Source organism: Podarcis melisellensis, assembly GCF_964234715.1.
Source record: "Podarcis melisellensis genome assembly, chromosome: 8".
In the NCBI taxonomy this organism is placed as follows: Eukaryota; Metazoa; Chordata; class Lepidosauria; order Squamata; family Lacertidae; genus Podarcis; species Podarcis melisellensis.
The window spans coordinates 74,054,429-74,068,627 of record NC_138540.1 but is presented as its reverse complement, the minus strand read 5'-3'; the positions used below and the strand labels follow the sequence as shown (position 1 = coordinate 74,068,627).

Genomic DNA, 14,199 nt, shown 5'->3' with positions numbered 1-14,199 from the left:
CTTAATGGAAAAGGAGAGTGACGTCCACACCAAATCTATCAGCCTGGTTATTGGAGAGGGACCTTCCTTTCAGGAAGGTATGGAATTACCCAGGAAAGGAGATTGGCTAAAATGTGAGACTGCCTTTAGATCCGTTTGCTTATTTATTCTGATCTTTCCCTCAGGAAAAGAGGGAATACCTGCCTGAGGATGAAACTATGTGCTATGTGCCATTTCAGTGTCTATATCTCCCACCATGCCATTTTCCACTGTACGCTTTGAAACATCAAATATTCATATAGCATCCTTTCATGCTCTGATATGATCCTCAATATTGGCAAGAACTAGAAAGAGAAACAAAACAGGAGGCCTCTGCAAGTCTCCCTTCTTCAATTTCTGTATCTTTAAACAGGACTTTGGCCAGGATACCTTTACATAGAGTTCTGTGTATTCATGGCTCCTCAGAAAAGACAATTGTCCTCTGCAAAGTAGCACAAATTATAAAGTTTCCAAATAACTTGTCTAATAAATTCAATTTGCTTTTCCATTTAGAACCTTGGTTTGGGAGACACGTTGAAAGTGAGTATTGTGAAACCTTTGTGTGATTAGTATATGGTCTGTAGTAGTAATATGAGAGGAAGGGAGGGAAGGAAGGCGGAATTTCCAAGAAAGGTCATACAAATATTTCCACTATTATTTTGTCTTTGCAAGTTGGACAGTCTGCTCTCCTTTATCTGCTCTTCTAACTTTAATGAGTAGGCGAGTGAACTCCATACCAAATATATCAGCCCGGCTGTTAGAGAGGGAGCCTCCTTTCGAGAAGGTATGGAAGAATTCAAGAAAGGAAATTGGCAAAAATGAAGGCAACTGCACAACACGTGAGACTGAATCAGTTTCTGTTGGTTTGCCTTTATATTCTGATCTTTGCCACATGAAACGGTAGAATTCCTGCTTGAGGATGAAACTATGTGTTAGGTGGCATACCTGGGACTGGATCTCCCACCATACCATTTGCTAATCAGTTCGATTTGCTTTTCAGTTTAGGGTCTTGATGTGAATGCAGCCATTAATGTGTTGTGATTCTTGAGTGGGTTTCCTATATGATTTATAGCAGGAAAGTGGAAGGGAGATGGGGAGGAAAGGAAAAGTTATTCTCTGTCACAATATATAACTTCATCTAGGGAAGAATTCACAGAGCTAAAATGCTTGCCATTTCCAAAGCCAGGAATTAATTTTTTAAGCATTCAGATATAATCTGCTGCCCCTTGCAGGTCTCCTTTTTTACACTTCTGTTTCCTTAAATCCTGGACCTTGGCCAGACATGAATGTCTAATAAATTCAATTTCCTTTTCTATTTAGAACCTTGATTTGCAAAACACGTTGCAAGTGAGTATTGTGAAACCTTTGTGTGATTGCTCTATGGTTTGTAGTAGTAAAATGGGAGAAAGAAAGGGAAGGAAGGAGGAACTCTTCTGTGACTCAGAGGATGATCCAAGGCATGGAAGAACTCGTTAGGCTGTAAGGCTTGCCATTTGGCTGGCAACTAATATTGTTTGCCAGACCCATCCAGGGTCTAAAATTGCCTTAGTTCTGCACTCTCACAGCCTGGGCTCAGTCTCTATATCTTTGTCTTAGGCAGCGGATCTCCTTGCATCATCTTCTGTTCAGAAATTGTTCTACTGGAAATAAGAATCTTGGGTTTTTGTTTTTTTTAATATAAAGGCTTTTAGGAAAGGTCTGCAAGCAGGAGCAGGCTGGCAACTAGTATAGCAGAACTTCGAAGCAAGTTCATAAAATTATTTCCACATTTTCCATGTATGCCCCATTTCCACTATGACTTTGTCTTTTCAAGTTGGACAGTCTACTCTTCTTCATCTGCTCTTCTAACCTTAATGAATAGGAGACTGAATTCCACACCAGATATATCAGCCTGACTGTTAGAGAGGGACCCTCCTTTTGGGAAGAAAATTTCACAAAAGGAAATTGGCTAAAATGAAGGCAGCTGTGCAACACATGAGACTGAATCAGTTTCCGTTGGCTAATGAGTTCGATTTGCTTTTCAGTTTAGGGTCTTGATGTGAATGCAGCCATGAATGTATTGTGATTCTTGAGTGGGTTTAATATATGATTTGTAGTGGGAAAGTGGAAGGGAGTTGGGAGGTGGGGAGAGGAATAGTTATTCTCTGTTACAATATATAACCTCATGTTGGGAAGAATTCACAGAGCTAAAATGCCTGCCCTTTCCTAAAGCAATGAATTCTTTTAGATATTCAGATATAATCTGCTGCCCCCTGCAGGTCTCATTTTTTACATTTCTGTATCCATAAATACTGAACTTTGGCCAGACACTAATATCTAATAAATTCAATTTGCTTTTCTGTATAGAGCCTTCGTCTGCCAGAAAAAATGCAAGTGAGTATTGCGAAAGCTTAGTGTGTTTACGATACGGTTTGTTGCAGTAAAATGGGAGGAAGAGAGAGAAGGAAGGAGGAACTCTTCTGTGACTCAGTGGATGACCCAAACCATGGAAGAACTCATTAGGCGATAATGTTTGCCATTTGGCTGGCAACTAATATTATTTGCCAGTCCTCTTTTCCAGAAGTTATGGAATGATTCAAGGAAGGAAATGGGCTAAAATCCTGGACTTTTGGCTAAACATTCTCTCAAACAGAGGACGCTTTTACACAGTGGACTGTGTGCTGATGGTTCTTCAGAATAAGCAAGTGTCCTCTCTCAAGTATTGCAAAATATATGTCGTGCAAAGAACATGAAAGCCTAATATGTTCAATTTGCTTTTCACTGTAGGTTTTGAATCAAATGGTGAATGTGAGTATTGTGAAAGCTTTCTATGGTTATTCTATGGTTTGTAGTGAGAACCTTCCATTTATTTCCATTTAGGGTGCTGTTGAGAAAGTGAATGTTTGAATTGTGAACCATTGTTTTGTCTACGTAGTCCATAATGGGAAAGTGGGAGGAAGGCGGGGAAGAAAAGAGTAGGTCTCCCCCCCAAAAAAAGAATCCGAGTCAGGGAAGAACAAACAGAGCTAATATGATTGCCCTTTCTTAAAGCTAGGCATTTGTCAAAGCATTTGCTGCCCCCCCTACATTCATTGCTACCATTAAGGAAATGAAAGTTGGGGCGTCTCATTGTAGATCTCCCCAAGTAGTGTTTCATATGTATCTGGACTTTGATTAATCTCCCTTCATATAGAGAGCACTTTTAAATAGCTGACAACCCTTCAAAGTAGATGACTTTCCTCTGTATAGGTGGGCACCTGACATAGTGTTAAGAGTACATAAAAGCCCACGTAATTCCATTTGCTTTTCAATTTAGGATCCTGAGGTGCATTCGACACTGGAAGTGAGTATTTTGAAGTCTTTGTGTATTACCTATATGGTCTGTTTTGTTTGAACCTCCCCCTGCAAAATGCAATTCTAGGGCCCATCCAGGGTTTAAATTGCCTTTCTAAATCCCTGCAGCCTAGGTTCCGTCTATATATCTTTGTTTTGGGCAGCTGATTTCTCTTTTGTTCAGAAAATGGTTTTATCTTGAAATGAAGAATCTTGGCTTTTAAGAGAGGCTTTTTAGGAAAGCTCTGCAAGCAGGAGTTGGCTGGCAACAGTGTAGCCGAACTTCCAAACAATATCATGAAAACATTTTCAGATTTTCCTTGTATGATCCAACTCCACTATTATTTTTTGGCCTTGCCAAACTACACAAACACCTTAAAAGCTCAACCCAGAATTCAGGTATATCAAAACTAAAAACACCAATCTCTTCAGAATGCCATGGTTTTTAATATCATATGTTGTACGATGTACTTACTTTAGAGTTTCAATTTAATTTACAAATTCTAAAATTTTAAAAAGTAATTAAAAATTATTATGATTATAAATTTCCAAAAATGTATTTATTTAATATTTCTAAGAGCTGCTTGCACACTTTCATCTTGGGATCTCAATGGGATCACACACACACACACACACACACATTCACACACAAACACACACACATTCACACACACACACACACACACACACACACACACATATATATATTGTACATACATCTCCACCTTATGGGGTTCTATTTAGGATAAATGGGCCTTCTTGGAGTAAAATATAACAGAATAAACAAGACCTCAAACTATAACAGCAGTTACTTTAGGAATTTCTTTAAAAAGTTTTTCATGTAAAAGATATCTGAAAAGCTAGTCAGGCTATTCTTTTAAAAATGTGTTGCAAAGCCCAGTTATAGCTTGCTGTTGCATGATAGAATTAACGCTTTGAAAGAATTCTTGTTAGTTCTTGATATGTATTGACCCAACTATGTGTTACGTGTCATATCTGTGACTGGATCTCCCATACCATTTGCTAATCAGTTCAATCTGCTTTTCAATTTAGAGTGCTGATGCGAATGGAGCCTTGGCAGTGAGTATTGAGATTTTTTTGTTTTCTTTTTAGTGGGAAAGTGGAGATGAGGAAGAAAGGAAAAGTTAAACTCTGTCACAATATAACCTCAGCCAGGGAAGAATTCACAGAGCTAAAACACCTTGCCTTTCCAAAGGCAGGAATTTTGAACGATTATATTTTAGATATAATCTGCTGCGCCCTGTATCCTTAAACTGGACTTTGGCCACATATTCCATCAAAGGACACTTTTACATAGTGGACTGTGTACTGATGGTTCTTCAGAATAAACAACTGTGCTCTATCAAGTGTTGCAGATTATAAGGGGCGCAAACGACATGAAATCCTAACAAGTTTTATTTGTTTTTCACTGTAGGGTTTGCAAGGTTTATTGAGCGTGAGTATTGTGAAACCTTTGAATGATTATTATATCGTATGTAGTGTGAAAATGGAAAGCAGGAAGGGAAGGAAGGAGGTGGTCAGAGGATGATCCCAGCAAGGGAAGAACACATTAGGCTACAATGTTTGCCATTTGTTATAGGCAGGCAAGTTTTGATACCCAAGCAGAGAATTATAAAATTTAGCACAAAAACATAGGAAGTTCAACTTGTTATTTCCATTTAGTTCTTTTCTTTTTCAAAATATGATCCAAGCCAGGGAAGAACAGACAGAGTTAATATGATTGCCCTTTTTTAAAGGTAGGCATTTGTGAAGAGCATTTGATTATCATTTGCTGCTTCCCTACATTCATTGCTGACATGAAGGAAATAAAAGCTGGGATGTCTTATTGTAGGTGTCTCCAAGATAGTGTAATATGTAACTGGACTTGGATTGACATCCCTTCATATCTCTCAGGAGCCTCCCACAGCCTTCCAGAGACCTCGCACAACCTTCCCAGAGTCTGGCAAGGTAGTAGCAGGCCTTGAGCGAATGGTTCCATGGGGCCTTCCTCACTTTGCATGGTTTTGCCTTTGTACGTAAACCCCCGAAACATGACGCCCATGTCAATTGCAGATCTACTGTACTGTATATTGTCACTTCATATGACAAGTCTTGGGTTTCCTGTTGGTGTAAAGCTTTTGGGAACATTGGGGTGTGAATGCCACATGAATAATTGGAGTATCTGAATTCTCCTAGTGCTCTATCTCTTGAACCCCATGTAATTTGAGTTGTATCAAAATGTTCATATCTCACATATGCTTCCTGGAAAAGGTCCCTTAGTATTGCTAACAGCCGTAATAAAAGCAAGAATCTGTGAAGGAAAGGAAGCATATGAAACAAAACCCCCAAATTACAGCAGCAATGAGAAACGTGGAAGACATAGTAACTTATCTCTTCCTGTAATGTACATTGAAACAAAGACTGGGCATAACTACCCAAAAGGCCCTTCCTTTCACACTCACCAACAACAACACAGTTAGTGATGCAAACCAGAGCCAGGCCTTTTCTGAATGTCAGAGTGAGTTTCCTCCTGAGATTCAGATGTCTGACCCCCCGCGCCCCCATAAGACCAGTCAGTCCAGGGTCTCAAATTGTCTTGCTGTGTAACCACAGATTGGATTCTGTTCCTGTCCTTTTGCTTTAGGAAACTTATTTCCGTGGCATCCTCTTTTAATTTGTGTCAAAATACAATTGTCCTGGAAGGGAAAATACACAAGGATTTTTGGGAAAGATCTGGACTTGGACCAGGCATCCCCTCAAAAGAGAACACATTTTAATTGAAGACTGTCTGGTGATAGTTATCTATTTTCATAGGCAGTCATCCGTAATGTAGGGCACCTGAAAGCATAATAAGTTCAATTTGTTTTTCAATTTAGGGTCTTAATTTGAACAACTTACTGAGCGTGAGTATTCTGGAACTTTTCTGTATTTTTTATATAGTCCGTAGTGGGAAGGTAGTAAGGGAGGCAAGGTGGAAGTTCTTTTCTGCCTCAGAATATGTTCCTAGCCAGAAAAGAATATGACAAGCAATCGATTCTTCTGTTCTAAGCAGCCTACTATACAAGGAAGCCTTTGCAGCTAAATTATCTCTTCTTTCTGTAGTAGTGTTGGATTCATGGTGTGTATTAGATCTTGAAGAGTTTGGTTCTAAAGCAACAGAGTTACTCAGTTTCCCTCAGAGTTTCAGGTGTCTCTTTGGATCTTAATATGTAGCATATGGAAATATGAGGAAATGCTGACTATTGGTAAAAGTAAAAAAATATGCTATTTGAGACATATTTTTGATAGATTGATAATCATGCATATATTATGGATAACAATGAGACAGTTTGCAGCATAATGTGAGCAGGTAGTGTTGCCTCCGGAAACTGCAGCTTGCAGAACAGCCAGGAGAGAGAGAAATCTGGATTTCTAGCGGGAATTGAGGACTTCAGTTGCATGTTAATGTACACGGGGGTCAAAGTGCACATCAATGGGAACACAAGTTTCTATCTCATACTGGTAACTCACAACTTAACTTATGCACATTCAGCTTACTCACTTGGCAAAATGTAAATAAATAAGGGGGCGGACGTTTGAGGGGAGAAACTTTGTTAACCCTACCTTAGGAGAGTGTTTGGAGGTGCAGGGAGAATGTATTTTGATTATACAAAATTTTGGCTTTATGCGTTGTCCCTGGGACATAACCCTCATGTATGTTGAGAGACACTTCTAATACAGAGATGTGAACAGAAACAGGTATAATGTGTTTCTCCTGTAATATACTCAGAAATGGGGTGTGAATAGAATTTAATAACAATTTGATATTTTCTGTATTTTCTTTGAATATATTTGATGATAAAATATATGAAAAACAAAAAAGCAAAAAACTAAAAAACCACTATTGTTTCCCTTTGTAAAACAACTACAGAGACAGAAGAGATCTCCAGTAAGTATCCAATCCTCATTGTGACTTTTCAATTTAAAAAAATAAATATTTATTTTTTAACATTTAGTCATGTGGTCGTATCCTGATTGATTCTGATTCATGTCTTCTGGGAATCTGAAACTAAATCAAAGAGCCCAGGCGTGGGTAGAATTTATTCTGGTCTCCTTCATTATACTGTTATTTGGGGAGGTGTTTTTGGGGGGCTGGGGGGTTCTGTCCTCTTTGGGAAATTTTTATACTGCAACTGAAATCACAATTGAAAAAACAACAACACTTTGATGTGGGCTGGAAAACATCTAGTTATTTCCTAAAAGAGACCTTTTTGATGTTATGTCCCTCTGCTATTTTTTTGTCCCTGTGGGTTGGTCTGTCTGGTATCCTCTCCTTTGCCTGCTGTCCTAAGCCTTTTGGAAAATGATGTTAGACATTTCACTGAATCTGTTAGCCCTAAATATTGGGGAGGGGAACTTCAGGAAATGATGAAGAAAGCCAAGGGGAAGAAAAAATCCAGTCTGCTGTAGAGATGAGGGAGAAGATGAAATTAGATTCAGCTATCATTTACCTACTTTACACTTTCTGAAACAAAATGCTGTACCAACCGGAACGTATCAGCCCTCCTGAATTCAACATTCACTGAATGTTGCAGTGCTGCTCTCCAGGCAAGCAATGTGTACAAGAATGCATGGGGCAGGGTAAAAATATGCATTAAAATGCATTTATTAGTTAAAGTAATATACAAAAGTGCATTACATTACAGATTATTTGCAAGAATTTGAAATCCAGAAAGTTTCTTAGGAAACATATGGGAGCAGGATCTGGCTGGCAAATAGTATACCCAAATGATTTTTCTGAAAAGGGTTTTTAGATTTTCCGCATTATGCCCCACCTCCACTATTTCCTTCTCTTTGCAATTTGGTCGGCCTCCTCTCCTTTGTTATGAAATTGCTCTGTAAAGAAAAATGACTAATATGGAGGCAGCTGTGATGCACATGAGACTGAATCAGTTCAGATTGCTTCTGCTTTCTCTTCTGATGTTTCCTTGATGAAAAGGGGAATCCTTGCCTTAGAACCTAAATATGTGTTACATGACATTTCCACATGTTAAGCAGTTAAGAGAACATGACAGACTAACAAGTTGACTTTCCTTTTCAATTTAGCTTCTGGGTGGAGCAAGTAGCGTGAGTATTGAGAAATCTTCATACCCTAAGATTTGTAGTGGGAGGGAGAAGGTCTTCTGTTGCTCATAGGATGATCCCACTGGGGGAAAAATCACTACGCTATAATGTTTTCCATTTGTGAAAGGCAGTCATTATTACTCAAGGAAGTTTGAATTCCAAACCAAGGAATTATAAAACGTAGCCTCATCAATAACTTATATTATCCTACTGGCTGGCAACCAGTATAGCAGAATGTCCAAGCAATTCCATGAAAATATTTTCAAATTTTACATAAGTTACTTTTTGTTGTTGTTGTTTTACACATTTTCCACTATTACTTTGTCTTTGCACGTTGGACGGTCTGCTCTTCTTTATCTGTTCTTCTAACCCTAGTTTGCCTGTAAATTCTTTAGTTTGCCTGTAAATTCTCATTTCCCCCCATGAAGTGGGAGGATCCCTGCCTGAAGATAAAACTTTGTTACGTGGTGGCTGGGGCTCCCATCATGCAGTTTGCTAATCAGTTCAATTTGTTGTTCAATTTAGAATCTTGTTTCGTCTGATGTAGTGGACATGAGTATTATGGCACTTTTGTGTACTTATTGTATGATCTGGAGTGGGAAACTGGGAGGGAGGGCTTTTCTGCCTCAAAATATGATATCACTGCCAGGGACGAAAATGACGAACAATCTGTTCTCCAGTTCTAATCAGTTTACTATAGAAGGAACCTTTGTTTGGCTGAGTTTTCCCTTCTCTTCATAGTAGTGTTCGATCCCTGTGTGCATTAGATTCAGTCTACATTTCCAGAAATAATAAATTGAAAAGTTTGTGCAAAAGCAACAAGTTTGATCACATTTTTTCTTAGAGGTTCGGGCAAGTATGGAATAACTCAGGAAATAAAATTGGCTAAAATGAAGGCAGCTGTACGGCACGTGAGACTAAATCAGTTTCCTATGGTTTGCCTGTAAACTCTCATTTTCCCACATGAAATGGGAAAATCTCTGACTGAGGATAAGACTATGTTGTGTGGCATACTTGTGACTGGAGCTTCCAGGATGCCATTCGAGGGCTGATTTCTTTTCCTGTGAAAAAAAGCCTTCTGTTTCGACCGCCAAATCTGCCAAGCTTTTTGCCCTGCTGAGCTAAGAGCAGTCAGATTTATTCAGAGGATAGACTGGAGTTTGGCTGACACTAGCAACACTCATAGATTAATATGGCCATTCATTTTGTTGTTCAATTTAGAGTCTTGGTGTGTCTAGTTTAGTGGATGTGAGTATTGTGGAACTTTTGTTTATTTATTGTATGCTCTGGAGTGGGAAACTGGGAGGGAGGGAGAGAGCGAGTACTTTTCTGCCTCAAAGTATGATCCCAGCCAGGCAATTATATGACAATCTGTTCTCCAGTTCTAATCAGTTTGCTACAGAAGGAACCTTTGTTTGGTTGAGTTCTCTCTTCTCTTCATAGTACTGTTCGATCCTTGTGTGTGTTAGATTCAGTCTATATTTCCAGAAAGAATATATTGAAAAGTTTGGTGCAAAAGCAACAAGCTTGATAACATTTTTCTTAGAGGTTCTGGTATCTCTTTGGATCTTATTACGCAGTTTATGAAAATATGGTAAAATTCTGCCTTTTGAATGCTGAAGTCTCCTATTTCAGGCACTTCAGTGATGAATGATTTAGCTGTTGAGTAAAGACTAGCTAATAAATTAAATTTTAGGCCCACCCAGGAATTTTAATTGCTTTATTGAACCCCCCACATCCTGGGCTCTAATTTCATATCCTTTTGGGGGGCAGCTGATCGCCTAGGGCAAAGGCATCCTCTTCTCTACAGAAAATTGTTGTACTGGAAATAAGCATTGTGGGTTTTTAATAAAGGTGTTTTTAAAAGGAAAGGTCTGTAAGCAGGACCTGGCTGGTAACTAGTATAGCTGAACCTCCAGGCAGTTTCATGAAAGCACTTTCAAATTTTCCATGTTATGCCCCATCTCCACTAATACTTTGTCTTTGCCCGTTGGACACTCAACTCTCCTTCATCTGCTTTTCTAACCTTGATGGAAAAGGAGAGTGAAGTCCACACCAAATCTATCAGCCTGGTTATTGGAGAGGGACCTTCCTCTCAGGAAGGTATGGAATTACCCAGGAAAGGAGATTGGCTAAAATGTAGACATGTGAGACTGCCTTTAGATCCGTTTGCTTATTTATTCTGATCTTTCCCTCAATTCAATTTCCTTTTCTATTTAGAGCCTTGGTCTGCAAGATAAACTGCAAGTGAGTATTGTGAAACCTTTGTGTGATTGCTATATGGTTTGTAGTAGTAAAATGGGAGAAAGAAAGGGAAGGAAGGAGGAACTCTTCTGTGACTTAGAGGATGATCCAAGGCATGGAAGAACTCGTTAGGTGATAATGTTTGCCATTTGGCTGGCAACTAATATTATTTGCCAAACCCATCCCGGGTTTAAAATTGCCTTAGTTCTACACTCTCACAGCCTGGGCTCAGTCTCTATATATTTGTCTTGGGTAGCGGATGTCCTTGGCATCATCTTCTATTCAGAAAATTGTTCTACTGGAAATAAGAATCTTGGGTTTTTGTTTTTTTAATATAAAGGCTTTTAGGAAATGTCTGCAAGCAGGAGCAGGCTGGCAACTAGTATAGCAGAACTTTCAAGCAAGTTCATAAAATTATTTCCACATTTTCCATGTATGCCCCATCTCCACTATTACTTTGTCTTTTCAAGTTGGACAGTCTACTCTTCTAACCTTAATGAATAGGAGACTGAATTCCACACCAAATATATCACCTGACTGTTAGAGAGGGACCCTCCTTTTGGGAAGATACGGAATTATTCACGAAAGGAAATTGGCTAAAATGTGAGACTGCCTTTAGATCCATTTGCTTATTTATTCTGATCTTTCCCTCAGGAAAAGAGGGAATACCTGCCTGAGGATGAAACTATGTGCTATGTGCCATTTCAGTGTCTATATCTCCCACCATGCCATTTTCCACTGTAGGCTTTGAAACATCAAATATTCATATAGCATCCTTTCATGCTATGATATGATCCTCAATATTGGCAAGAACTAGAAAGAGAAACAAAACAGGAGGCTTCTGCAAGTCTCCCTTCTTCAATTTCTGTATCTTTAAACAGGACTTTGGCCAGGATACCTTTACATAGAGTTCTTTGTATTCATGGCTCCTCAGAAAAGACAATTGTCCTCTGCAAAGTAGCACAAATTATAAAGTTTCCAAATAACTTGTCTAATAAATTCAATTTGCTTTTCCATTTAGAACCTTGGTTTGGGAGACACGTTGAAAGTGAGTATTGCGAAACCTTTGTGTGATTACTATATGGTCTGTAGTAGTAATATGAGAGGAAGGGAGGGAAGGAAGGCGGAATTTCCAAGAAAGGTCATACAAATATTTCCACTATTATTTTGTCTTTGCAAGTTGAACAGTCTGCTCTCCTTTATCTGCTCTTCTAACTTTAATGAGTAGGCGAGTGAACTCCATACCAAATATATCAGCCCGGCTGTTAGAGAGGGAGCCTCCTTTCGAGAAGGTATGGAAGAATTCAAGAAAGGAAATTGGCAAAAATGAAGGCAACTGCACAACACGTGAGACTGAATCAGTTTCTGTTGGTTTGCCTTTATATTCTGATCTTTGCCACATGAAATGGTAGAATTCCTGCTTGAGGATGAAATTATGTGTTAGGTGGCATACCTGGGACTGGATCTCCCACCATACCATTTGCTAATCAGTTCGATTTGCTTTTCAGTTTAGGGTCTTGATGTGAATGCAGCCATGAATGTGTTTTGATTCTTGAGTGGATTTCCTATATGATTTATAGCAGGAAAGTGGAAGGGAGATGGGGAGGAAAGGAAAAGTTATTCTCTGTCACAATATATAACATCATCTAGGGAAGAATTCACAGAGCTAAAATGCTTGCCATTTCCAAAGCCAGGAATTAATTTTTTAAGCATTCAGATATAATCTGCTGCCCCTTGCAGGTCTCCTTTTTTACACTTCTGTTTCCTTAAATCCTGGACCTTGGCCAGACATGAATGTCTAATAAATTCAATTTCCTTTTCTATTTAGAACCTTGATTTGCAAAAGACGTTGCAAGTGAGTATTGTGAAACCTTTGTGTGATTGCTCTATGGTTTGTAGTAGTAAAATGGGAGAAAGAAAGGGAAGGAAGGAGGAACTCTTCTGTGACTCAGAGGATGATCCAAGGCATGGAAGAACTCGTTAGGCTGTAAGGCTTGCCATTTGGCTGGCAACTAATATTGTTTGCCAGACCCATCCAGGGTCTAAAATTGCCTTAGTTCTGCACTCTCACAGCCTGGGCTCAGTCTCTATATCTTTGTCTTAGGCAGCGGATCTCCTTGCATCATCTTCTGTTCAGAAAATTGTTCTACTGGAAATAAGAATCTTGGTTTGTTTGTTTTTAATATAAAGACTTTTAGGAAAGGTCTGCAAGCAGGAGCAGGCTGGTAACTAGTATAGCAGAACTTCGAAGCAAGTTCATAAAATTATTTCCACATTTTCCATGTAGGCCCCATCTCCACTATGACTTTGTCTTTTCAAGTTGGACAGTCTACTCTTCTTTATCTGCTCTTCTAACCTTAATGAATAGGAGACTGAATTCCACACCAAATATATCAGCCTGACTGTTAGAGAGGGACCCTCCTTTTGGGAAGATAAAGAAAATTTCACAAAAGGAAATTGGCTAAAATGAAGGCAGCTGTGCAACACATGAGACTGAATCAGTTTCCGTTGGCTAATGAGTTCGATTTGCTTTTCAGTTTAGGGTCTTGATGTGAATGCAGCCATGAATGTATTGTGATTCTTGAGTGGGTTTAATATATGATTTGTAGTGGGAAAGTGGAAGGGAGTTGGGAGGTGGGGAGAGGAATAGTTATTCTCTGTTACAATATATAACCTCATGCTGGGAAGAATTCACAGAGCTAAAATGCCTGCCCTTTCCTAAAGCAATGAATTCTTTTAGATATTCAGATATAATCTGCTGCCCCCTGCAGGTCTCATTTTTTACATTTCTGTATCCTTAAATACTGAACTTTGGCTAGTCACTAATATCTAATAAATTCAATTTGCTTTTCTGTATAGAACCTTCGTCTGCCAGAAAAAATGCAAGTGAGTATTGCGAAAGCTTAGTGTGTTTACGATACGGTTTGTTGCAGTAAAATGGGAGGAAGAGAGAGAAGGAAGGAGGAACTCTTCTGTGACTCAGTGGATGACCCAAACCATGGAAGACCTCATTAGGCGATAATGTTTGCCATTTGGCTAGCAACTAATATTATTTGCCAGTCCTCTTTTCCAGAAGTTATGGAATGATTCAAGGAAGGAAATGGGCTAAAATCCTGGACTTTTGGCTAAACATTCTCTCAAACAGAGGACACTTTTACACAGTGGACTGTGTTCTGATGGTTCTTCAGAATAAGCAATTGTCCTCTCTCAAGTATTGCAAAATATATGTCGTGCCAAGAACATGAAAGCCTAATATGTTCAATTTGCTTTTCACTGTAGCTTTTGAATCAAATGGTGAATGTGAGTATTGTGAAAGCTTTCTATGGTTATTCTATGGTTTGTAGTGAGAACGTTCCATTTATTTCCATTTAGGGTGCTGTTGAGAAAGTGAATGTTTGAATTGTGAACCATTGTTTTGTCTACGTAGTCCATAATGGGAATGTGGGAGGAAGGCGGGGAAGAAAAGAGTAGGTCTCCCCCCCCAAAAAAGAATCTGAGTCAGGGAAGAACAAACAGAGCTAA

At 39.0% G+C, this 14,199-nt stretch overlaps 3 long non-coding RNA genes across 3 annotated transcripts; all 3 read left to right on the top strand.

Moving 5' to 3' along the window:
* Nucleotides 1-526: 526 nt before the first annotated feature.
* Nucleotides 527-4,591, top strand: LOC309375354. The gene is made up of 4 exons (XR_014170844.1): nucleotides 527-558; nucleotides 1,339-1,365; nucleotides 2,365-3,340; nucleotides 4,384-4,591. It is a non-coding gene; the product is annotated as an uncharacterized lncRNA (long non-coding RNA).
* Nucleotides 4,592-4,679: 88 nt separating this feature from the next.
* Nucleotides 4,680-8,985, top strand: LOC309375352. Its single transcript, XR_014170842.1, has 4 exons — nucleotides 4,680-4,786; nucleotides 6,207-7,258; nucleotides 8,416-8,436; nucleotides 8,959-8,985. It is a non-coding gene; the product is annotated as an uncharacterized lncRNA (long non-coding RNA).
* A 2,708-nt stretch (nucleotides 8,986-11,693) lies between these two features.
* LOC309375361 lies at nucleotides 11,694-14,190 on the top strand. Its single transcript, XR_014170853.1, has 3 exons — nucleotides 11,694-11,725; nucleotides 12,506-12,532; nucleotides 13,537-14,190. It is a non-coding gene; the product is annotated as an uncharacterized lncRNA (long non-coding RNA).
* Nucleotides 14,191-14,199: the final 9 nt, after the last annotated feature.